This window comes from Schistocerca cancellata, chromosome 3, assembly GCF_023864275.1.
Source record: "Schistocerca cancellata isolate TAMUIC-IGC-003103 chromosome 3, iqSchCanc2.1, whole genome shotgun sequence".
NCBI classification, from domain to species: Eukaryota; Metazoa; Arthropoda; class Insecta; order Orthoptera; family Acrididae; genus Schistocerca; species Schistocerca cancellata.
Genome location: NC_064628.1, coordinates 332,410,375 through 332,432,339, shown reverse-complemented (window position 1 = coordinate 332,432,339; position 21,965 = coordinate 332,410,375). Strand labels below are relative to the sequence as shown.

At 42.3% G+C, this 21,965-nt stretch overlaps 1 non-coding gene across 1 annotated transcript; it reads left to right on the top strand.

Annotated features, from left to right (window-relative positions):
- The first annotated feature begins 16,074 nt into the window (after positions 1-16,074).
- Trnas-cga (transfer RNA serine (anticodon CGA)) lies at positions 16,075-16,149 on the top strand. Its single transcript has one exon. It is a non-coding gene; the product is annotated as a tRNA-Ser (tRNA).
- Positions 16,150-21,965: the final 5,816 nt, after the last annotated feature.

Here is a 21,965-nt window from a genome sequence, read left to right as displayed (position 1 = left end):
GTGGTGGAGTGGTTACACGACAGTAACATCCCTGTAATGGAATGGCCTGCACAGAGTCCTGACCTGAATCCTTGGGATGTTTTCTAACGCCGACTTCGTGCCAGGCCTCACCTACCGACATCGATACCTCTCCTCAGTGCAGCATTCCATGAAGAATGGGCTGTCATCCCCCAAGAAACCTTTCAGCTCCTGATTGAACGTATGGGTGAGAGAGTGGAGGCTGTCATCAAGGCTAAGTGTGGGCCAACACCATAGAGAATTCCGGCATTACCGGTGGAGGGCGCCATGAACTTGTAAGTCTTTTTGAACCATGTGTCCAGATACTTTTGATAACATAGTGTATGTGGCATCAGTCCAGTCTTCTACAGAACAAGGTAGGGAATGGCTCAAATCTGTAAACAGATTGATTCTTCTCCTTAATACTTCTGGAATAACATTCCTAGTGATAACCAACAGTAATTCTTTATTATCTATATTTGACTGAATGTGTTAGTTCACAGTCCTGGTTTCTGATACATACGTTATTCCTGCGTTAATATAGCGCTTCTATGTAATACTTTTTCACCTTTGTTGAAGTATGCATAACAAAAACCCACATAGTTTACGGAGGAGAGGGAGGGTTAAGACTGAATGCAGACAGCAGAATTTTTATCTTTTCTCGGTCTTCAGTGTCCAGATACATCCACCCCAACTCATTTTCATACACTTCATGGTATTTTTCTCTAATTCTATGTATTCTTAGTCAGTTGCAAGGTTTTAACGATTTTAAAAATAGTTCAAATGGCTATGAGCACTATGGGACTTAATATCTGAGGTCATCAGTCCCCTAGAACTTAGAACTATTAAAAACCTAAGGACATCACACACATCCAAGCCCCAGGCTGGATTCGAACCAGCGACCGTAGCGGTCGTACGGTTAGACATATGACATATGTCCCATCAATTTGTTGTAATTATACCAAGTTTTCTTAGATTTTTACGGATTTTATCTATTTTTCTCATTGGCAACCTGCTCCAATGGATCAGTTGATGTAGATGTCATATAGACCACGTCAACATGAAAACGCTGTTTGTTTTTCGATATATCGGGAGAGAGAGATGTGATAAAATCTTATAAGGTGATGTTAGGATGTTCTGTTACAAAGAGTGGCACGACTGGTTTAAATTTGGATGCATCTTCCACTGCATCATGTAGGGATCTGAAAAGGGAGTTGACATGTGTAGGAAGTTGATTTCATTGCCGCTCTGTCATTTTTCTAATAAGTATATGCTCTCATTGTTTACCAAATGAGCTTCGCTACTTCTGTTTATACCTCCCTGCTCTGATACATTCTCAGAACCCTGTCAGGGCGTCTACAAACTGCAATTTCAAGTCCTTTTTTTACCCTAGTAAGAAGTTATTTGTTAGTTGACAAGAAGTCGACTGCGCTTAGCATCCTGGAACTCCCAGGCAGTGTAATTCATAGACAAAGCAGTCATAATTCATGACAAAGCAGTCATAATCAAAACGTTTTCGGCCCCGCGTTCGAGTACCACCGCTGCTTATATTTTGATTAATTATCAGCTTTAGACGTCCGACATAAGAAGTCACACCTCATTCTGCCAAAGGCCTTGTCTGAAAGGGTGAAGGAGCGGACAGTGGTTCAGGACACTCTCTTGTCCTTGGGGTGGGAAACTGCCCCTAAAGGCGGAAGAATCAGCAATGATCAACGGCATGAGGATGCAGAAGGCAATGGAAACCACTGCATTAAAGACACGTAACGTGTATCCATAAGACATGTAGCCTGTAATTGAAGAAGTATCTTGAAGATCTCTCTACTGGCAAAAGATTCCGGAATAGTCGACCATTCGGATCCCTGGGAGGGGATTGCCATGACGGAGGCTAACATGAGCAAAAAGATCGAACAGTCAACAGAAGGATAACGCTCTACGAGTCGGGGCGTCGAATGGCAGAAGCCTGAACGTGGTAGGGAAACCAGGAAATCTGAAAAGGTTCTAATGGCTCTAAGCACTATGGGAATTAACATCTATACTTGAAAAAAGAGACAGCATTGGTCGTATATTTTTTACTATCGCAAAATCGATTTTCTGTCACTGAGTGACCATCGTCAGTGCTGTATTGTATAACTTAAATTAGGATGCACTGTTGTCACTAAGCTTACGGCAATCACATAGACTGTCTCTTTTTTCAAGTATACCTGTTATCTGGTCGTAGTGCACAAGACAACATGGAGTCGCCAATCAATGGAATTGACATCGATGGGCATCAGTCCCCTAGAACTTAGAACTACTTACACCTAACTAACCTAAGGACATCAGACAACACCCAGTCATCACGAGGCAGAGAAAAGCCCTGACCCCGCAGGGAATCGAACCCAGGAACACGGGCGCGAGAACGCCACCGCACGACCACGATCTGCGGACAATCTGAAAAGGGAACTGCAAAGGCTCAATCTAGGTATAGTAGTGGTCAGTGAGATGAAGTGGAAAGATGAGAAGGATATCTGGTCAGATCAGTATAGGGTAATATCAACAGCAGCAGGAAAATGTATAACGGCAATAGATTTGTTATGAACAGGAAGGTATGGCACACAGTGTCTTACTGTGAACAGTTCAGCGGTAGAGTTGTTCTGATCAGAATCGATAGGAAACCAACAACGACAATGATAGTCAGATACACAAGCCGACGTCGGAAGGTCAAGATGAAGAGATAGAGAAAGTGTATGAGGATATTTAAAGGAAAATACAGTATGTAAAGGGATATTAAAAACTGATAGTCCTGGGTGACTGGAATGCAGTTGTAGGACAAGTTGTAGAAGAAAAGGTTACAGGAGAATATGAACTTGGGAAAAGGAATGAGAGAAAAGAAAGACTAATTGAGTTCTGTAACACGTTTCAACTAGTAACAGCGAATACTCTATTTAATAATCGCAAGAGGGGGAGATATACTAGGAAGAAATCGGGTGATACGTGAAGATTTCAGTTAGATTACATCATGGTGAGACAGATTCCGAAATCAGATGCTGGATTGTAGGGCGTACCCTGGAGCAGACATAGACAAAGATCACAATACAATACTGTTGAAGAATAGGCTGAAGTTTAAAACATTAATTAGGAAGGATCAATACACGTAGCAGTGGGATACAGAAATACTAATGAATGACGAGAAACGGTTGAAGTTCTGTAATGGTGTTGTTACAGCAAAAGGTAATTGTTCAGTAGGCAGTACAGTTGAATAGGAATGGATACCTCTAAAAAGGGCTATCACAGAATTTGGGAGGAAAACATAAGTACAGAGAAGGCAACTGCGAAGAAACCAATGGGTAACAGAAGAAATACTTCAATCCATCGATGAAAGTTGGAAGTACAAAAACGTTCCAGGAAACTGAGGAATAGAGAAATACAAATGGCTGAGGAATGAAATAAATAGGAATTTCCGGGAAGCTAAGACGAAATGGCTAGAGAAAAAATGTGACGACATGGAAAAAGAAATGATTGTCAGAAGGACAGACTCAGGATACGGGAAAATTAAACCAATCTTAGGTGAAATTAAAAGGGAGGTTGATAACATTAAGAGTGCAACGGGAATTCCTCTGTTAAATGCAGAGAAGAAAATCATTGGGAGCAGTTGCAACCAAACGACTATTCATGTTGGTGTGTAGAATGTCTCGCGACGTACTGTCTCACTATCGGGAAAACATCGTCCACAGCATTACGAAGACGGCAAAAGCTGTCAAGTACGAGAACTACCACACATGCAGCTTAACAGCTCATGCATCCAAGATGATGACAAGAATAACATGTAGTACAATGGAAAATTGAGAATGCGTACATGTCGATCAGTTTGGCTTTAGGAAATGTAAAGTCACGAGGGAGGCAAGTCTGACGTTGCGGTTAACAAAGCAAGCAAGACTAAAGAAGAATAAAGTCACGTTCATAGGATTTGTCGACCTGGAAAAAAGCGTTCGACAATGTGAAATGGTGCAAGACGTTCGAAATTCTGAGAAAAGTTGGGAGAATCTACACGGAGAGATAGGTCATATACAACATGTGCAACAGCCAAGAGGGAATAATAAGTGAACGACCAAGAAAGAAGTGCTCATATTGAAAAGGGTGTAAGACAAAGATGTAGCCTTTCACTCTGTGCTTAGAGGTAGCAATGATGGAAATAAAAGAAACGTTCGGTAGTGTAATTAAAATTCAATATCAAAGGATATCAATGATACGATTGGCTGATGACATTGCTATCCTGATTGAAAAGGAAGAAGAATTACATGATCTGTGAAACGGATTGAACAGTCTAATGACTGCAGAATATGGATTGAGAGTAACTCGAAGAAAGATGAAGGTATTGAGAAGTAGTAGAAATGAGAACAGCGAGAAACTTAACATCAGGATTGATGGCCACGAATTAGATGAAGTTAAGGAAACTGCGGCCTAGGCAGTCAAATAACCAATGACAGACGGGGCAAGGAGGACATAAAGAGCAGACTAGCAATAGCAAAAAGGGCAAGAGAAGTCTAATAATATCAAATATGAGCCTTAATTTGAAAAAGAAATTTCTAAGAGTGTACGTCTGGAGTACAGTATTGTATAATGGTGAAACATGGACTGTGGGAAAACCGGGACAGAAGAGAATCGAAGCAATTGAGATGTGGTGCTACAAACGAATGTTGAAAATTAGGTGACTGATAAGGTAAAGAATGAGGAGAATCTGCGCAGAATCGGAGAGGAAAGGAGTATGTGAGAAACACTGATAATGAGATGGGACAAGATGACAGGAAATCTGTTAAGATGTGAGGGAATGACTTCCATGGTATTAGAGGGAGCTGTAGTGGGTAAAAACTGTAGAGGAATACATCCAGCTGATAATTGAGAACATAGGTTGCAAGTGCTTCTCTGAGATAAAGAGGTTAGCACAGGGGAGAAATTCGTGGCAGACCGCATCAAACCAGTCAGAAGACAGATGACAAGGAAAAAAAAAAAAAACAAACATCGTCCACTGACATCTCTATACATATATATATAGAGACTCTGCATGCATATCACCTGTCACGAAGTCTCGGTCACAACCACTTGTACAATCTTTATGACAGTCCTACAGCCTTGCAAATTGCGAAATACACTTACCAAAACGGTTCTATAGTGGGTGTAATCACAATTAAATTCCTCCTGCTAAGGAGCTTAACATCTGTGATGCAAGTTATATTGCAAACATATTACATGAAGATACTCCAGATTCTCCAGTAATAACAACAAACCAAACCATCCTGCTGCGGCTATCACACCTCATATTATGCTCTTAAAGTAACGTAATTTGGGCATGCAGAATGCTCTCAGATTACACAACTTTTGCTCATTAAACTGATAGAAATCGACTGTATCTATTCTTGGCGATAGTGATTGTTTTATTATTACCGTCAGGATTGGTTATATATATATATATATATATATATATATATATATATATATATATATATATATATATATTCTCTTATGTCGTGTGTGTCATACTTCATAACCTGTAACTATAGAGAAGCCGCCATTTGAATAATAGTTCATTGTGGAACCTACAAATTGTTCTGGCGTAACCACAAACGCCAGAACGAAAACAAAGTGCGGAAAAACCAGAGAAGGCAGTGAGGAAACGTCAGCCAATAGTCCTCTGACGAAGGCCGAGTCGCACCAGGAGCGCCCCCAGCAAGAAGAGAATATAAGCCCCGCTGCTGCCATCCTAGGCCGCTCAGATCGGCTCCGTACACAGACCTCAGTGGACAGGACTCGCAGATTAGTTATCCACAACTGTGTGTCTATCTTACTTGAAATTCGTCTATGAGGAAGAATATTATTGTCTGCATGTTACTTCCGAAATTTTTTAAGCCGTGGGGGCTGGCGCTAGGGTGTTCTACTTGCATCGCTGATATAGATTTTCAGCTGTCCTGCTATGGCTGCTCTCCTCCCCCCCCACCCCCCACATTCCTTCGGCGGTTTTGCTGGTGAATGTGTGACGGGGTGGATGGGGGGGGGGGGAGTCTGCGGTCTGCGTTCAACTACCCAACTTGTGTTGAAAACAAGCGTGCGTCCCCAACCGTGGCGCGTGGGCCTCGCCGTGCTCACCTCCCTTGTCTTCTGTCGCGCCGGATGTACGATGCAGATCATTGGGCGCCTTGACGTGCAAAATTGTGGTGGGCTCGTCGTCTCACGCTGAACAGCTTCCCAACTCGTAATTTGCAAGTTACAAGTTAAGTATGACTTTTATTCTGTGTTTAACTCAGAAGATTGTTGAAACTTATTGTGGCGTGGGTAGCTGCCGGAGATGGTTCTGAACTTGGTTCCACAGTGGCTATTTTAAGGAGGCTGATGTTCCTCACTTCGTTTCTCATCATCTGTGGAGTGTGTTTTAAGTGGTTTTCATGCCAATTTCAACTTGTTTTAGGACATATTGACCACTCTGGAACTGATTGCCGTGGTGTACGCGCCCGGTAGCCGTAGAGTTAATGGTTTAATTATTTGTCACGGCAGGATTTGGTATGTTTATTTAAAGTTGAATGTGCCTTAAGGCAACTGAATGTGTTCTCTGAGTTTCCTGTTAATTTACTGGGAGGCGGGTAATGTTTTGCTCCATAAGAATTTGGGGGCATGCTTATCATATATTCCAGTGTGGCTGTTATTTGATCTTGTTTTCACTGTAATCCATTTGTGCTGCAGGCCATTTGTTAAGTCCACTCGTTTTCTGGCGTCGGTGGGGTTATGGATTCTTGTCTGTACCGCTCATTATGAGGACGGTCGGACTATATATAAATATATACAGCCTGCTAGTGAGCCTGTGCACAAGCCGTGGGGAGTGAAGGCTTGTATTGCCTGCCATCCGTAGCGTTATTGTTTCCAAATTCTGCTGTGGGCCTTAACGCTGTTCTTTAAAGTTAAGTACAGTTTTGGGAATCATATCGAGTGATTATGTCCGTATTTTATGTGAGGACACTTTGTTAGTATTAGCGTTTCTGTAATTTATTTTCCTGTTTGAGTTATTACTAGCCACTCTTATTTAACACTTACGTTAATCATTTGTGTATCTTTAATGAATGTGCAACTTGTTATGTTTCCTGTGTGCCAGCTTTGCGACCTTGGTTGGCCCAATTTCCATTTATAGTATAAGCATGTTTCACTGTGGACCTTTATGTGGGCAGTTCAGTTTTATTAAGCTTTAAGTTCTTTGTTTTTTTATGTAATTCAGTTAAAGTGAAGAATTGTATATTGCATCAGTAAGATGGCAAATGTCCGAAATGAAGTTTATAATAGTCTGTTTTGAGTCAAATGGAAATTGTAAAGCAATCACAAGCATGCCCATCATCAGTGATCCTGGGCTTCCTATTTCCTTTAAATAACTGTGGCGGGATTGTAATTTTTGATTTTCTAAAGAATTGAGTAGTACCACGGTTCACCTTCCTAAATAGAAGTTAAGTTGTGTCAGTTACTTCATGGAAATAAAACTACTAATGTTATTTGCTTGAATTGTTGTACAGCATCCCTTAGGTACCCGATAAGCGATTAGTGGGGATGATCGAACAGGCGACGAGGTGTTACAAACGGGCTCCGTGCCGACGACCACGGACATATTTTTGCAGGTGCCTTAATTCTCTCTTGTCTTTACTATGCAAGGGCGCTCGCTTTATTTGAACAGTTTCTTGTCATTTTTGCTATCAATGTCTTCAGGTGTGAGTTGCAGAAACCTTCTTTGGTTTTGTCGTTATTTCCATTGCTTGCCTTACGTACTTTTTGCACCTGTGTCTTCCAATATGACCCCCTACCTGTCCCACCCCATTCAAAGGGATCACACCTGCAATCGTTAGATGCCACACAGCTAATGCAGATGTTTCAGTTCCAGACTCAACAAATCTCCACGTTACTCAACAGAGTGCAGCAGCTACTGGCCAATGCTGCGCACCCGCCGTAACACGTACGGCCTACTACAGCTGCCATACCACCTTTTCGACAGTTTCATGCACACGACGAGAAGTGGCTCAAGTGGCTGTCTCAGTCTACCGCCCACATCATAGCCCACAATGTGCCAGCTATTGTGAAACTTTCCTATCTGTTATCAGTGGTGGGAAGTGCAGTGTTCAGATTAATTCAAAAACTCTTTCCTAACGCCACTGCGAGTGAACATTGTTATGAATATGTGTTAGAGGTCCTAACAAAGTGTTGTAACCAACAAGTGAATGAGGTAGCAGCTACGTATCAATTCTTTAATTGCAAAAGATGGCAAGAACAAACTTATCTCGGGGGGGGGGGGGGGGGGTAACAGATTTGCAGGTTATGACAAAGAAATGCTAATTCAACTCTGCTTGCAGTGCTTTATATTCAGATGTTATGTTGCATGACGTTCGTGTACAATGTGCCTGATGTCAAAATCAGAGAACAAATTTTGAAACAGTCCAATCCATCATTTCAGCAAGTAGGCTAATACTAGATCAGTACGATTCCGGTGCTTTGTCGGCTCGTACATTTGAGCAGCCATTCCGCACCGGTGCCGTGTGCTATCCACGCTTAGTGAACACCTCGCCGCACCGCATATGCAGTTCGCTAAATAGGCGGCTATACTGGTGAATAGAATTGTGTCTTGCCGGCCGCGGTGGTCTAGCGGTGTAAGTAGGCTGTTTACGTTTTCTTATAGGCAACGTTACGTAGCGCTCTCTACGAAAATCACTGGCTGTGCTGTGTGCAGTCTGTGGCTAGTTTACATTGTTGTCTGCCATTGTAGTGTTGGGCAGCGGCAGCTGGATGTGAACAGCGCGTATCGTTGCGCAGTTGGAGGTGAGCCGCCAGCAGTGGTGGATGTGAGGAGAGAGATGGCGGAGTTTTGTAATTTGCCATGAACTGCTATATATATTATGACTGTTAAGGTGGATACATTGTTTGTTCTCTATTAATATCTTTCATTTGCTAACTATCCCTATCAGTAGTTGGTGCCTTCTGTAGTTTGAATCTTTTATTTAGCTGGCAGTAGTGGCGCTCGCTGTATTGCAGTAGTTCGAGTGACGAAGATTTTTGTGAGGTAAGTGATTTGTGTAAGGTATAAGTTAATGTTACTCAGGGCCATTCTTTTGCAGGGATCTTTGATAGTCAGATTGCGTTGCGCTAAAAACATTGTGTGTCAGTTTAAGCACGGTCATGAATAATTTTTCTAAGGGGCAGTTTCATATGTCGACCCTTAGCCTAGGATGCCTCACTGGAATCTTCTGATTTTTTCTTGTAGTTTGTGTAATTAGTGGGGATTTTGTTTGTTGCTAGCGCGTAATTGTAGAGAGAGTCTCCTTTGTAGTTGCGGCCTTTCATTGTTGTACAGTGAAACACTTGTGGCATGCATGTAGATTTGCACCAAGTATTTCGCAGCTGCAATTAACTAGATATTATTTTTAGTACTATGTTAATGTGTTCTCTTATTTTTGCTCTTCAAATTGTGTTTTTTTTGTGTTGTCGTGTGAAGTATTGTGACAATAATGGCGTGTGAAAAATGTAACACTAGGCTCTAAAGTAAACTGAAAAATGACAGTGAAGACGAAAGCAGTGTGTTAACGCCACCATGTAATGAATTAACTAATATTCAAAGTAGTAATTTGGTAACTGTGCATAGGGAAATGGAGTGGGCGTCAAATAATGGTGTAGACAGTGAAACAGGTAGTAATCAGGGAAGCATTATCGATCGATCGGTCGGCAACAGCTCGCCTCAGGAATTGGGAATGACAGAATATAATATTGCAAATACTGTAGACTCAGGTTTTGGGTTCTCACAATTTTCTCAATTGAGTCAAGACACATTTTCCGCTTGTCAAAATGTGAATGTTGCCGGTGCAAATTCACTGCCGAAAAATAATTGACTTGGCTCTTAAAAATATAAAATCTGCAGCAGACAAAAGGAGAAAACTACACGGTAAAGCAAATGCAAAGAAATTATATATTGATCAGAAAGTTCTCATTAAAGCTCATTCATTGTCACATAAGAAGAAACACTTGAGTCACAAATTATTTCTAGTTTACAATGGACCTTACAGAATCCAACGTATACCACATGATAATTGCGTTGAAGTTGAAACTCTGCGTACTAGGAAGAGTAAAGGTTTACACCACATTTCACATGTAAAACCGTTTATTGAAAGATAATCTGCTTTTTAACTTTGTCTTTGCCATAAAACGTTTCACTTCACGTTACTAATATGCTTTAGAAACTGTTACCATGCAACAATGTTTGAAGTTAACTGTCCAGTCAAGCACCTAGGGAACTTAGACAAGTAATTGCGAATGCATTGTTATTGCGAACAGATGACACAGTGTTATTGTGTGATTACATTCTTGATTGTTAGTTCCACGATTACGTAACGACTATAAGGCTCACATACTTAGAACATTTACCAGTACTGCTAATGGGATTCTATTGCAACATTGTGGTTTACTTGAAAATACATTCCGGATTTAAAGTACTTTCTGAGAGATACCAGATGACACAGTGGTTAGTTTATGTGACAGCTACACAATTATATCACGACGTTACTAATGTGTGACACAATTTACATTGTTGCTTTTGTGGGGTATCTGTTTTATATCTGCACGGTTTTTCTGTATTATTCTGGAAAGTAAAACATGTTTTAGTAGTAACTTTTGCGGTATAGCTACAAGGAGACAGCCTTTTCTGTAGCACAACAATACGTTACAGCACAGTACTCTCTTCATCACGGCAATAAGCGTAATAACTAAGATATCTCTACGCCAAGCATTTCACTTTTGTTTATCATGAGGTAAGTACATTGGCTTCTGCTGAACTTAGCTTTCGGAGGACAATAACTACGACACTTCCACAGAGATTATCTTACAACAAGATGCACATTTAGCGCTACAGGACATGTATTTGAGTGATTAATTTTGTACTTAAAACATTTATTTTTAAAGATTTTTGAATTACAAAGAAAGTTTTCCGTGATACATTTCATTCCATTGCTGTAATGTGTAACACCTGAGGGTATAGTTACTGTGATCCTCAGGGGGGTACACGCCTACTTTGTGTACCATGTGTTTGGCAAGCACAAGGAGCCCTAGCTAATATGGTATTCGCTTATACAACTTTACACATCGGTACCATATTTCTCCAACACAGAATTACACAGCTATCTGATCATTTAACAGAGAGATAAACATGTTTTTTAGTACGTCAGTGACAGATGTTTACGTAATTAAACCGTTGGGTAACTTCACACTTACGAAATTGTATTTTGTCTGTACTTTGTGAACTCTTCATATTTTTTCGGAACCATTGTGATACTATGAGAGCTTTGAATGATGTATTTGGGATGGGATCATAAAGTACGTTTGAGGTAGATGACACTATTGAAATGAGCAGAGAATTTTTTTAGGTTTTGACATTATTGCAGAAAGCTACGACGTTTTTGAGATTTGACTGAGGTGTTATGTTGATATTTTTACGACGACAATGTGTATTATGTTGTTGAGGTATGTTTATGTCAATAAGATGATGCTACCAAATATGAGGAATGTGATTACGTGTTTATATGTATATGAATAATGAATAGAAGTTAGGGACTCTTGACTTGTGAAAAATTATGTTGGAAACCAAGAATCATACTTTAAGAGTTATGAAATGTGTGTAAATGTGTGAATGTGTCACAATGCCAGCGAAAATTTTTTTGGACACTGTTATATTCATAGGATTTTGTTTCTACACATTTGCAACGTAAATTCTCGATGTGTGAAAATTTTATATGAGACTGTCACTGTAGCAGAAACTGCTGTCGTAAATATTTCCGTAAGAAAGTTTAGTGACCACCTGTACGTGCGTCGTGGGCACCCAGGTGTGTCAGACGCCTGGAGAACAAGCCATTAGAGTGCGTGCCTTTCCAGAGGCACAGGTAAAAAAAAAAAAAAAGGAAGGCCATTAACCTTGCTGTTGACATTCCTTTGTAGAGGGCATCACTAATGCGACACGCTCGTTACTTGAAAACATATGATTACTTGTACTTTGTGCTAATTACTGAAATGCTTATGAATTGATGGGAAATATTCGTACATCTGCACACCTGATTATGACAAGTGTCTTTCTACGAGAGTTGAGAGAATTTCTACTAACTTATGAAATGTCACATGACTATTGAATGATATTTTTATGCTTTGGTTTGCGTAATTTCTTATTTCATTTGATATCTGGTTTCCAGCTGTGTTGCAGCATTGCTTTGATAAAATAAAATGCATTTGCTAATGTGAACACTTTCTGTCAACAGATCTATTAAATAATAATTTTGTAATCCACATTGTTTAAAAAAGGAGCACTTGGAAAGGAAAGAACAATAAGAAGGGACTAGTAACAGTAACTGGACACATAATATTCTTTTCAAGTATATGGTAAAAATTTTTTTACAATATGTTGTTGTGGTGCACCACTTTAATTACATAGACATTAAGATGACCACTTTAATTACATAGACATTAAGATGACCACTTTAATTACATAGACATTAAGATGACCACTTTAATTACATAGACATTAAGATGACCACTTTAATTACATAGACATTAAGATGACCACTTTAATTACATAGACATTACGATGTGAATATACATTTCCCTTGTCTGCATTATTGTCCTTAGTGTAATATTTTTTATTGCTTGAGCTATGTCATGTTTAGATATAAGTTGCTGCTGCTGTTTGCCAGGCATAGTGTTACTGAATTTGACCTTGTGTTACTCTGCTAAGTTATTACTGATTTATTTTTCTTGTTTGCTGCTCATTGCATATTAGTTGTAATATTGTTGCTTACTTTGCCAATTTGAATTTTTTGTCCTTGCAGTTTGTGTTAATTTGTTATGTGCTGCTACATTACCTTGTCCCTTAGTATAGCATCTGAGCTCAGTAGATTTAAGTTAGCTTAAGAGGGGGTAGCCTATATGAGAATGAGTTGCAATGAATTTGAAGAAATGCACTGAGAGGCTATACGAGAAAAGTACAGAAAGCAGGTATAGATAGGACTTTTGGAAATAATGAAGAACGAAGGGAGATCTCCGAGAAGTAAAGAAAGTTTTGTTTGCAAAATACTGCAGTAAAACAAACCCTGTCCTTTCCTTGTATTATTCCGCTATATGTTTGTGTACCCTTGTGTATTTATGTTCTTCCTGTCTTTATATGTTTATCTGATAAGACTTATGTTGCAGAATTTTTCTAATACTCAGCTACATGAACTATGCTGAGGAATACTGTTATCCTCAAATATAATTTGCATTAATAATATGTTATTTACCTTGTAAATATGCTTAGACATTATTTATTCTGTTTTGCTTTAATGCTCATGTGTAAAGTTGATGTTTCAAAAGTTATTCTGATCTTTATGTATGTACTTACGTCATAATTCCTGTAACACTGATGTATCTGTTTATTTCTATTCTTTTGTAAAGCCTGTACTACAAATGTTATCTGTATTGCTCTGTTCTTTAATGATGTATTTTGTACATTTGTTATTGTATTTTTATGTTATAAAATTGTAATTGACACCAGTTCATCAAATTAAGTAACTTGTAAGTTACATTTCACTGCACACGTTTCTGTTGGTCATAGTATATGGACAATATGTGAGAAGGAGGGACTGTTAGTGTTTGCACATGTGTTAATAATTCAGCAAGGGACTGGATAACAGCATTGCTGGTTCTAAGGACAATTCCAAAAAACTTTGTGAGTGCACAAGCGGTGGTTCATCGACTTGCTATATTCTCCGCAAGACTCTTCGATGGTGAATGTGCACCTGCACAGTCGCAACAGATGGCTGCTGGCTGTCTCTACATGGACTACAGTGGGTCTGCATCTTTGATGGCCCACCAATACCATTATTTCTACAAGGACTGCAGTGGGGCTGCACCCCTGGTGGCCCACCAATACCACAATCTCTACCAGGACTACAGTGGGTCGGCTCTGTGATGACCTACCTACCAATATTCTTCAAAACGTCGAATGACTCTGCTGTGGGTTTGCTCTGTTGTGGCCCATTACCTGTCAGCATGTCAAGAGTCAGCATTGTCTTTCCGTTGGAAGGACCACACTACTTCTTCAAGACTGCATGGAAATCCACTACTTCCGTGTGCAATTTCTTCTACTAATGAGACTTTGAGAAAAAAAAAACTGTAATTACTATTATGATGAATGATCAGGACTATCTTTATGGACTGTGAGAAAATTTTAGCTTTTGACCAACATTGTATTAATAAGTGTGTGCATTTGATATCTTTCTTACTGTAATTACGAAAAATTTTTTCAAATCTGTATTGGCCAGTGCCCAAAACAATTTGCAAAATTTTTTGTGGGGAGCATGGGGGCTATGTAAGTAGGCTGTTTATGTTTTCTTATTGGCAACGTTACGTAGCGCTCTCTACGAAAATCACTGGCTGTGCTGTGTGCAGTCTGTGGCTAGTTTACATTGTTGTCTGCCATTGTAGTGTTGGGCAGCGGCAGCTGGATGTGAACAGCGCGTATCGTTGCGCAGTTGGAGGTGAGCCGCCAGCAGTGGTGGATGTGAGGAGAGAGATGGCGGAGTTTTGTAATTTGCCATGAACTGCTATATATATTATGACTGTTAAGGTGGATACATTGTTTGTTCTCTATTAATATCTTTCATTTGCTAACTATCCCTATCAGTAGTTGGTGCCTTCTGTAGTTTGAATCTTTTATTTAGCTGGCAGTAGTGGCGCTCGCTGTATTGCAGTAGTTCGAGTGACGAAGATTTTTGTGAGGTAAGTGATTTGTGAAAGGTATAGGTTAATGTTACTCAGGGCCATTCTTTTGCAGGGATCTTTGATAGTCAGATTGCGTTGCGCTAAAAACATTGTGTGTCAGTTTAAGCATAGTCATGTACGATTGTTATAAGGGGACGTTGCAGCGGTTCTAGGCGCTCAGTCCGGAACCGCGGGACTGCTACAGTCGCAGGTTCGAATCCTGCCTCTGGCATGGATGTGTGTGATGTCCTTAGGTTAGTTAGGTTTAAGTAGTTCTAAGTTCAAGGGGGCTGATGACCACAGATGTTAAGTCCCATAGTGCTCAGAACCATTTGAACCATTTTTTTAAATTGTGTCTTGCCCTCGCTGTTATACACAGCATAAACACCAAGCCTGCTCCTCCTGCAAAGTCAGTTTTACGTTTGTGGTAGGAAAGGACGTGTACAATACATAAGTTTGCAACGGAACAAACATGCTAATTCGGCCCACTCAAGAAAATCTAGTCACTAGGCCCTTGTCAGTAATGCAGTATATTCCAAGTTTGCAACTAGCAAGCGTGCAGCCTTGTCAGTGATTCATCACTCAGACAAAATTTCTGTTCTCTTACTCATTTGTGGGAAACGTGTGAAATTTCAGTTGGTCATGGGTGCTTCTGTCACGTTGGTAAAGGGTCACACATATGCACTATTAGATGCCTGGAGACGTCCCTTGTTGATAGCCCTTCCTGGCATTAAGTATAATGCGGACGCGATCGAATCGCGGTATTGACCATCTAGGCCTGGTTGAACAACTGACAATACGAGCTGTGTACGTCCTTCCTTGTGGAATGACTGGAACTGTTCGGCTCTCGGATTCCCTCCCCCCAGCCCCCAATCTAATAGGTGCTGCTCATGGGTGGTTGTTTGAAACTTTGGACGGGTTTAGTGACATCTCTGAACTGTCAAAGAGACTGTGTCTCCAGAATGAGATTTTCACTCTGCAGCGGAGTGTGCGCTGATATGAAACTTCCTGGCAGATTAAAATTGTGTGCCCGACCGAGACTCGAACTCGGGACCTTTGCCTTTCGCGGGCAAGTGCTCTACCAACTGAGCTACCGAAGCACGACTCACGCCCGGTACTCACAGCTTTACTTCTGCCAGTACCTCGTCTCCTACCTTCCAAACTTTACAGAAGCTCTCCTGCGAACCTTGCAGAACTAGCACTCCTGAAAGAAAGGATATTGCGGAGACATGGCTTAGCCACAGCCTGGGGGATGTTTCCAGAATGAGATTTTCACTCTGCAGCGGAGTGTGCGCTGATATGAAACTTCCTGGTTCGGTAGCTCAGTTGGTAGAGCACTTGCCCGCGAAAGGCAAAGGTCCCGAGTTCGAGTCTCGGTCGGGCACACAGTTTTAATCTGCCAGGAAGTTTCATATCAGCGCACACTCCGCTGCAGAGTGAAAATCTCATTCTGGAAACATCCCCCAGGCTGTGGCTAAGCCATGTCTCCGCAATATCCTTTCTTTCAGGAGTGTTAGTTCTGCAAGGTTCGCAGGAGAGCTTCTGTAAAGTTTGGAAGGTAGGAGACGAGGTACTGGCAGAAGTAAAGCTGTGAGTACCGGGCGTGAGTCGTGCTTCGGTAGCTCAGTTGGTAGAGCACTTGCCCGCGAAAGGCAAAGGTCCCGAGTTCGAGTCTCGGTCGGGCACACAGTTTTAATCTGCCAGGAAGTTTCAGTTTCAGACTGTGTCTGTTATACAATATCCACAGTCAGCGTCTGTCTTCAGGAGTTCAGGATGATGAAAAACTTTCTTTTGATGTGTTTAGTTCACGGGTACGTTAGTGTCCAGTAGACACAATATTTCGACAAGGGACCTAGTTGCTGTCAAGAGGCGCACAAACGAACTGACCGCGCTGGAGTTCTGCCTCCCCCCCCCCCCCCCCTTCCTACGGAATTGCCGTTATATCCGGAATCCTCACCAAACACATCCTCTACCAACTCGCTCCGTCAGCCGGCCAGGGTGGCCGAGCGCTTCTAGGCGCTACAGTCTGGAATCGCGTGACCGCTACGGTCGCAGGTTAATCCTGCCTCGGGCATGGATGTGTGTGATGTCCTTAGGTTAGTTAGGTTTAAGTAGTTCTAAGAACTAGGGGACTGAGACTTCAGAAGTTAAGTCCCATAGTGCTCAGAGCCATTTGAACCAACTCGCTCTGCCAACACAGGGCTCCGTCCTAGGTTGGCTCCCAGCTAAGAAAGCTGGCGTCACCTGGGCTGTTTCTCTGCGTGTCTCAGGAGCTAATTTGTTGAGGGGCTATCTCCTTTCTATACTTCATCGGACTGACTGTGACTTCTGAGACATTACTAAGGATATCGTCGCTATCATACGTCGTTTGTGACCATACAAAAATGTGATGAAATATAACTTATGGGATTGCGTCATTAAAGAATTTATCGACATTGTATTAAGGGTCTGCTGATCACTCGTAATACCGGCTACGTCCTTCGTAAGGCCTGTGAATTCGCAATTAAGCTGATTAAGAAGATGGAAAAGGTACCCCACAACGAATTGACTTCAAAAACAGGCAGAGGAACAGCAGAATTGTCGTCGCCACACGTACAATATGCGTTAGATGAGTATGTGCCAAGCAAGATCGTAAGAGATGGAAAAGAGCCACCGTGGTTCAACAACCGAGTTAGAAAACTGCTGCGGAAGCAAAGGGAACTTCACAGCAAACATAAACATAGCCAAAGCCTTGCAGACAAACAAAAATTACGCAAAGCGAAATGTAGTGTGAAGAGAGCTATGCGAGAGGCGTTCAATGAATTCGAAAGTAAAGTTCTATGTACTGACTTGGCAGAAAATCCTAAGAAATTTTGGTCTTATGTCAAAGCGGTAGGTGGATCAAAACAAAATCTCCAGACACTCTGTGACCAAAATGGTACTGAAACAGAGGATGACAGACTAAAGGCCGAAATACTAAATGTCTTTTTCCAAAGTTGTTTCACAGAGGAAGATTGCACTGTAGTTCCTTCTCTAGATTGTCGCACAGATGACAAAATGGTAGATATCGAAATAGACGACAGAGGGATAGAGAAACAATTAAAATCGCTCAAAAGAGGAAAGGCCTCTGGACCTGATGGGATACCAGTTCAATTTTACACAGAGTACGCGAAGGAACTTGCCCCCTTTCTTGCAGCGGTGTACCGTAGGTCTCTAGAAGAGCGTAGCGTTCCGAAGGATTGGAAAAGGGCACAGGTCATCCCCGTTTTCAAGAAGGGACGTCGAACAGATGTGCAGAACTATAGACCTATATCTCTAACGTCGATCAGTTGTAGAATTTTGGAACACGTATTGTGTTCGAGTATAATGACTTTTCTGGAGACTAGAAATCTACTCTGTAAGAATCAGCATGGGTTTCGAAAAAGACGGTCATGTGAAACCCAGCTCGCGCTATTCGTCCACGAGACTCAGAGGGCCATAGACACGGGTTCACAGGTAGATGCCGTGTTTCTTGACTTCCGCAAGGCGTTCGATACAGTTCCCCACAGTCGTTTATTGAACAAAGTAAGAGCATATGGACTATCAGACCAATTGTGTGATTGGATTGAGGAGTTCCTAGATAACAGGACGCAGCATGTTATTCTCAATGGAGAGAAGTCTTCCGAAGTAAGAGTAATTTCAGGTGTGCCGCAGGGGAGTGTCATAGGACCGTTGCTATTCACAATATACATAAATGACCTGGTGGATGACATCGGAAGTTCACTGAGGCTTTTTGCAGATGATGCTGTGGTGTATCGAGAGGTTGTAACAATGGAAAATTGTACTGAAATGCAGGAGGATCTGCAGCGAATTGATGCATGGTGCAGGGAATGGCAACTGAATCTCAATGTAGACAAGTGTAATGTGCTGCGAATACACAGAAAGACAGATCCTTTATCATTTAGCTACAAAATAGCAGGTCAGCAACTGGAAGCAGTTAATACCATAAATTATCTGGGAGTACGCATTAGGAGTGATTTAAAATGGAATGATCATATAATGTTGATTGTCGGTAATGCAGATGCCAGACTGAGATTCATTGGAAGAATCCTAAGGAAATGCAATCCGAAAACAAAGGAAGTAGGTTACAGTACGCTTGTTCGCCCACTGCTTGAATACTGCTCAGCAGTGTGGGATCCGTACCAGATAGGGTTGATACAAGACATAGAGAAGATCCAACGGAGAGCAGCGCGCTTCGTTACAGGATCATTTAGTAATCGCGAAAGCGTTACGGAGATGATAGATAAACTCCAGTGGAAGACTCTGCAGGAGAGACGCTCAGTAGCTCAGTACGGGCTTTTGTCAAAGTTTCGAGAACATACCTTCACCGAAGAGTCAAGCAGTATATTGCTCTCTCCTACGTATATCTCGCGAAGAGACCATGAGGATAAAATCAGAGAGATTAGAGCCCACACAGAGGCATACCGACAATCCTTCTTTCCACGAACAATACGAGACTGGAATAGAAGGGAGAACCGATAGAGGTACTGAAGGTACCCTCCGCCACACACCGTCAGGTGGCTTGCGGAGTATGGATGTAGATGTAGATGATATAGGCCTAACCAGCTCCCAAGCTATCGGATCATGAGAGCACTTGATGATGTGGCCGCTTGCCGAAATACTGTGCCAACTGTGCACTGACAACTGGTCGTTCACCCGTGAAATATTACGTCGTATTTCAGTGATGTTTTCGGGGTGTTTTCGTACCATGAGTTGTACCCAATATGAACCGGAATGTTTCTTTCAACATTGCGTAAGGCACCAAATAGTATTCCGAGTGGCATGCTTCATCACCTGACCTTAACCTATAGAAAACATCTGGGTCTATTTGGAACAGAGAATAAGACGTAAAAGTCAACATTTTCGGAATACGATAGCTGCACGGGATTCAACTGGCTGCAACTGGACGGCACATACCTGAAGAAATTTACAGATTATCTTCTCCAGAGAACTGACGCCATTTTTGCGACCAAAGGTGGTGTTACACGGTATTAGCCTGATCTATTTTGTTTATTTCTGGTGTCGTGCTAATGGAGAAGAGCAATATCTTCTATACCGCTGAAAATTTACGTGTTTCAAAGGATACGGTACTTCTGCGCCTTGTTCTGATAAAGTATTTCACATAACTCGTAGCACAACCTTTGTGCGTCTCTCGGCAACAATGCTGCAGAGAGCTTTCCCCACTTCCTTTCCCGTCACCGCCAGAAGTCTGCGGCATGGCGTTTCTGAGTGCAGTGTGCTTCACGTTACCATTAGCACTTCCGCGAGGGAACTTAAATCCGCTCGCTGTTATGCAGAAGAGCTGCATGAATGCTTAATTCAATAACGGTGCCAGCGGAAAGAAAACAAACAGCAGTGCGGTCGTAAACCAGCGGCGAGCGCCCCGTCAGCCGGAATCGATGCAGGTGAGCGCAAGCGTGCAGTTCGTCCTATTCGGCTTCTCCCCCCCCCCACCTCCCCTCACACCTCTCCCTCGCCACCAATAATACTCCCCCCACCACTACACCACGCGATTTGTTCGCGGGATTAACACGCGCAGCGCCGCCAGCCGATCACAGCTGCCTGCCTGTGGTACGTAGCGAACTAACGGGAATTTTTTTCCCGGGACATTGCCCAACACAAACCCCCTCCACTCTACTCCCATTTTTACCTCTTTTTATTCGCGTTAGCCTCACAGCATTCGTGCATAGTTGCTGAGCTCTGGTCACCCTCTGAACAATTTTGCTCTAATCGGCAATTCCAGGCAGCTCGCTAATTTCAAATTAATTAATCTGCCCACAAACACGTGTTTATTTATTTACTCGAGCAATACCGCCATTTCAGACAGTCCATTTACACCAGTTTACAAAACACTGGATTATCATATTCGAATTATTTACCGGCGTTCACAAGGAATAATAATATACACACATTAGAGCAGGTCACCATTCTCACTGAGTCCAATTATGAGCACTACAGGTGTCGAAAACCAGTGTCCTTTCCTTGATATTACATCTTTTATGCTCTGAATAATTTGTCTAACTGTCATCAGCACCCCCCTCCTCAACCATGCCCTCATTTCCCCAATATTTTCCTTTTACATCTACATCTACAGGGTGGTCCACTGATAGTGACCGGGCCAAATATCTCACGAAATAAGCATCAAACGAAAAAACTACAAAGAACGAAACTCGTCTGCCTTGAAGGAGGAAACCAGATGGCGCTATGGTTGGCCCGCTAGATGGCGCTGCCGTAGTTCAAACGAATATGAACTCCGTTTTTATTAAATGGGAACTCACATTTTTATTACATATTCGTGTAGAACGTAAGGAAATATGAATGTTTTAGTTGGACCACTTTTTAGCTTTGTGACAGATGGCGCTGTAATGGTCACAAACGTATAAGTACGTGGTATCACGTAACATTCCGCTAGTGCGGACGGTATTTGCTTCGTGATATATTACCCGTGTTAAAATGGACCGTTTACTAATTGCTTTTGTTTGGTTAGTACAGCTCAGTGTCAGTTAGACCGTCAGCAAGACCGCACCGCTACTTCCTGCTTCTACTAAGGCGAGTACACCGTTCGCTTGTTACATATTTTTACGAGCTTCAAACAGGAGGGGTGCAGTAATGGATAGGAACTGTGATTGTTGTGTACAGATTCGAGCTGAGCTGGCGACCCTTCGCTCACAACTTCAGGCTGCCTTGGATTCCGTCACACAGCTTGAGACTGCTGCCAAGGAGCGTCACTGTTGGAGATCGGACGCGGGGACGGGGGGGGGGGGGGGGGGGGAGGGGGACGTCGACCACGTCCCTCACCCGTGGTCTAGTGGGAGATCATTCCAAAGTCTGGCAGGCAGCGAAAAATTTCCGTGGGGCCTCCCCGGTTCGTTTGACGAACAGGTTTCGGGCGTTATCTGTGGCTGACGATGTCTCTGAGCCTCTCTGAGCCGGACACGGTCGTCCACCCCGTTCCAGAGGAAGCTTCTCGGCCCGCAAGGTCTGGGCATTCACAGAAGGTGGGTTTGCTCGTAGTTGGGAGCTCCAACGTTAGGCGCGTAACGGGGCCCCTTAGGGACATGGCTGCCAAGGAGGGGAAGGAAACCAGTGTGCACTCTTTGTGCATTCCGGGGGGGGGGGGGGGGGGACTTATTCCGGATGTAGCAAGGGTGCTTCCGAATGGCATGAAGAGTGCAGGGTGCAGC